This window comes from Sinocyclocheilus rhinocerous, unplaced genomic scaffold (genome assembly GCF_001515625.1).
Source record: "Sinocyclocheilus rhinocerous isolate Xijiao unplaced genomic scaffold, SAMN03320098_v1.1 scaffold975, whole genome shotgun sequence".
NCBI lineage: Eukaryota > Metazoa > Chordata > Actinopteri > Cypriniformes > Cyprinidae > Sinocyclocheilus > Sinocyclocheilus rhinocerous.
The window spans coordinates 687,691-692,568 of NW_015628726.1; the positions used below are offsets into that span (position 1 = coordinate 687,691).

At 41.9% G+C, this 4,878-nt stretch overlaps 1 long non-coding RNA gene across 1 annotated transcript in view; it reads left to right on the forward strand.

Annotated features, from left to right (window-relative positions):
* The first annotated feature begins 1,122 nt into the window (after positions 1-1,122).
* The window catches only part of LOC107738437 (uncharacterized), a 14,833-nt gene continuing 11,077 nt past the window's right edge, over positions 1,123-4,878 (forward strand). The window contains exons 1-2 of the long non-coding RNA XR_001639880.1: positions 1,123-1,190; positions 2,178-2,180. This is a non-coding gene — a long non-coding RNA (uncharacterized LOC107738437). The remainder of the gene's footprint in view (positions 1,191-2,177; positions 2,181-4,878) is intronic.

Here is a 4,878-nt window from a genome sequence, read left to right on the forward strand (position 1 = left end):
AAACAGGATAACAATGTAACAAGGGGGAGGAGCTAATTAAACACCATGGGAACTAACTAACTAAAGGGAAACCATGACAACAAACAAGGCTGAAGGGCAAACAGCAGACGAGACCAGGCAAAGAATTGTGGGAAATGGAGTCCAGGATGGAGTGGCAATGCAGTGCGGAGGAGTGCCCTCTGGTGGATGTCCAGGGCACTCCAGCTGGTGATAGTGACATAGCCCCCCTCCTAAGGAGCAGCTTCCAGATGATTCTAACAAGATCAGAGAAGACCAGGAAGGAGGCGGAGTGGAGGCAGATCAGGGGGCGGGTAGGAGAGCAGGTACATGGAGTGGATGATGGCCTGGAGATTGAGGCAGAGCCAGCAGGTCAGGAAGCCAGGGCGGAGCAAGGATCATGGGCAGAGGCGGTGGAACAGGCAGTCAGGGCGGAGCCGGTGGAGCAGAAAGCCAGGGCCCTCATTTATCAACAGTGCGTAGAAAAGGTTCTATATTTTGTCCTACGAATGAAATTTAGAATGTGCCTAAGTACAAGAAAATCTGTATTTATCAAACGTGCGCACGCAGTTCTTACACACATGAGTAAGCAATCATTGTTGATAAATCCCACATGTGCGTAAGTAACATGCTCGTTCACGTTCACGGTCATTTGCATTCGGAAACACCTCCAATGAACCATATATGGTGACAACACCTCCTTTTATAAGTCACGTGAATGTATGTATCCTCACCGAAATCATGGCAAAGAAAGTGGTACCTACGGAGAAGCCATTCTGTGCTCAGAGAGGTGTGCTTATATTTACACACATTTCTACGTATAAGTACAAGTTGGTAGATCCCACACTTTGCGTGAAACTGTTCTAACGCACTCATTACGCACACATCTGTGCATACGCACTGTTGATAAATGAGGCCCAGGGCAGAGCAGGAAGGCAGGGTGGAGCTAGCAGGTCAGGAAGCCAGGGCGGAGCAAGGAGCATGGGCAGAGGTGCTGGAACAGGCAGTCAGGGCGGAGTCGGTGGAGCAGAAACAGAACAGGCAGACAGTTCCAAGACGGCATCTTTGGCCGTGACTGGCAGGCGAGGAGCTCAGGGACGGCCTCCTTGGCCGTGACAGGGTTGACAAGGGATTCAGGGACGGCCTCCTTGGCCGTGACAGGACAGGCTGAGAGTTCAGAGACGGCCTTCTTGGTTGAACTCAGGGGTTATCTCAGGGCTGGCAGAAAGTTCATAAACAACCTCTGTGGTTGTATCAAAGTAGACAGGCAGTTCTAGAATGGCCTCTGTGGTTGAGACAGAACAGGCAGAGAACTCACAGGATGTCACCAACACTGGACTGAGCTCTGGGGCTCGAGTGAGCTCTGAAGTGGATTCATGGACTGGAGCAGGCTCTGGAGCGGATTCAAGGACTGGTGCAGGCTCTGGAGATAATTCAAGGACTGGTGCAGGCTCTGGAGATAATTCAAGGACTGGAGCGGGCTCCGGAGTGGACTCATGGACTGGAACAGGCTCTGGAGCGGACTCATGGACTGATGAGAGATCAGGAGTGGATTCACAGACTGGAACAAGCTCAGGAGGAGTAACAGAGCAGTGTGTAGCCCAAACACACAAGATGGCAACCGCCATTACAGGGAGCACTGAGGATAGGGGAACAGCCTCTGTGACAGCCAGTACTGAGGCCCTTGGGATGCCAGCTGCTCTGGTCGAAACCAGTAGTTGGTCCACCAAACTGGAGATCAGCCCCAAAGGCCTTTGAAACGTCTGCGTGTCTTCAAATGCAACGTTCAAGATGACTGGGAACACAAGAGTGGCATTCGTGACTGCTGAAGACTGTGGCGTGACATCCATGATGGCTGGAGTCTCTGGCGTGGTGGCTATCTTGCCGAGAGGCTCTGGGCTGGCAGCCATCTTATGGAGAGTCACTGGGCAGGCCGCAATTGTGTGGAGAGGATCTGGAATGGCAGCCATCTTGTGGAGAGGCTCTGGTTTGGCAGCCATCTTGTGTATAGGCTCTGGAGTGGTGGCCATGTCGTGACGAGACTCTGGAATGGCGGCCATGACGGGATGTGTCTCTGGAGTGGCAGCCATGATGGGATTCTCCTCAGCGACTCCCACAGTGAATATTGAACCACTCAGCTGCAATGCAACATTGATATAATAATCCAGAGTCCACCTAAGGCCGTGTAGCGGCATGAGGGAGCTGAGTGGTTCGGATAGCCAACAAATTAAATGACAACTAAATAAATAAATAAATGAAGTTATTTTTATATTTTCATATTAAATTACAAAAAAAAACTTGTCAACAACTGCTCCTAGAGGGTTTCTAATACAGGTTTGGAATGTCATGGAAATGCAATAGTGACTTTTTTCTTTTGATGTTTGATAATATGGGAACGCAAAAAATTATATTTGCTATGGTCTCCTCTTACCCTGCTATACCATGCTAAATGGATAAATAAATGCATTAATAGTTTTCTTCCACATTCAAAACCAAGAAATGTAAAAAGAGACCATTCACATATCTGTCTGGATTATATATATATATATATTTTTTTTTTTTACATGAGGAATCTGCAGACGTGTCAGAATCTCAATGCTGCAGCTGTGAATCTAGTTATTGTGAAAGATCATACTTGTGGTGTTTTTCAGCAGGCATAGCTGTTACGTGTTTAATCTACCCATAAGCCTTTTGTTCAGCTGGATGCTCTACGGTCAAAACGCTCATGTCCTTCTGTTCATATTTCATTCTCTCGTGCCGCCAGTCAGCCCTTAACTGCCTCTGTAATTACATCCTCATCAAGTGTTCAGCAGCTTTCTAATTGAAGGATGTGTTAAGATGCATGACATTAAGCAATTTTTTTTCAAGACAAGTAGAAGGAGAAGAATGTGTTGTAATTTGCCATCCCCAACCCTCTACACTCACATGATCACTCACTTCCACTCCATGCGTATTGTATTGTATATATCGTAATACCCAAGGCATTGAGATTTTGGGACCATATATGTCCTTGTCATATAATCCCAGAAACTGCCAAAGCTAACATGCTTTTTTTCCCCTCTGCCCAAACTTAAAATCTCACACCATTGATTTTAATTAACTTTACACTCCCTATTTGTTGCTATTTTTACAGATCACTGAGACAGAAATATCCATTTATTTTCCAAGTTTTAATTATGGTTTCCTAAAAAACAGAGCTCCTGTTTGCTGCACAAGAACAGCGGCGTTAATTGTTTTCATGTGACAGCACGGCCCTGCGGCGTCAAACTTTGTCAGTAAGAAAAATAAACATTCGGATCGACTGCTGTCGAATCTTGTCACTACAGAATCTTGTCTTTTAGTGATAAAGGAGCCAAGAATTGATGACTACCTTCGGTGATGTGATTAGATCACATCATGCCTTTGATGTCTCTTTCCTAAAAAATTAATGTCCCCATGTAAGTCATTTTCAGAACCTACCAGTGTTAAAATATTGGAAAATTTACCATTTCTGAATAGTCTGACTCTTTTATTTACTCTTTTATTATCTTTTATATTTCATCTCTGTTCTCTTACTTTTTATCTATTTTTCCAAATAGTCTATTATAACTAAATTACATAAATGTGTATTTTGTCTACTATAGTAGATCAAATATGAGATTCAGCAAATGTTTTGTTTTGTTTTTTTAATTTTAATTAATGTTCACACTGTAAAAAAATGACCGTGAATTTAACGGTAAAAGACTGTAAAAATGCTACAGTAAAATCATCACCACCTGCATTTGGTGGTTATCAGTTGTATTACAAAGGTACAAAACAGATTTCAGTACTTCAATAAGGTTGGTATATTAACATTATATCAGTGAATGAAATTACGGTATTTAACTGTAAATTTAAGTTAAAACCGTAAAACCTAAAACGTTGCAACAATACAAGAGTGAAAGACACATATTTGAGAAAATCACCAGGGTTTTGTTATTGAATTGTACCTCTCATGCTTTGTTGTGTGGTCCTTAGCACCAGTGGGACATTTCGGCAATCTCTTCTTTCTTCAGTCTAAACCTTTTCTTCTTCACCAATGCCAGCTCATCTTTAGTTTTGTATTTCTAACTGTCCTTTGAAGGTATCCACTGCTTTTTACACAAGTATTTCCCTCCTTTGTAGTCAACAACCTGAAAATGTACCTCCATTGCCCTTTCACTCTCACTCTCCATTGTAGTCTTGATCTCTCCTTCTCTGAATTAATGTGCCAAGTGAAGAAAGAATAGACAATTACTTGATGTATTTTATGTTTTTTTTTTACTTTTGCCTCAGTCCTTGTTGTCTTCCTCCCAGTTCACACTTTGATAGTCCATCTTTTGCTGACCATCTGCTGCATAATTAACACTAAATTGGAAAGAATGTTTCGGCAAACTTAGTCTGATGCGATCTAATATACAGTATATATATAATGTATATGTATAATATACATTTATATATATAATGACAAGTAATAATAAATAAATTATAAATTAACATAAATGTATAAATTATATAAATATCTATTAGATATGATTAAAAAATATCTGAAATTAACGTTAGCTAAGATTACTAAATGCTGTAGAAGTATTGTTCATGCTTAGTTCATAATAACTAAAGTAGTTAAACTAATGTTAAAGGGGTCATATGATGCGATTTCTATTTTTCCTTTTCTGTAGTGTGTTATGTAGCTATTTGTGCATGTATAAGATCTGCAGAGTTACAAAGCTCAAAGTCTCCCACAAAAGGATTTATTCTATCTAAAATAGAAGGCTAAAACGCCTCATTCAAATACGCCCCCACATCTCTACATCACGATGTGGAAATATTTGCGTAATGCCGCCCAAATGTTCATGCAAAGAAAGAAGGCGTGGTTTCAGGAAC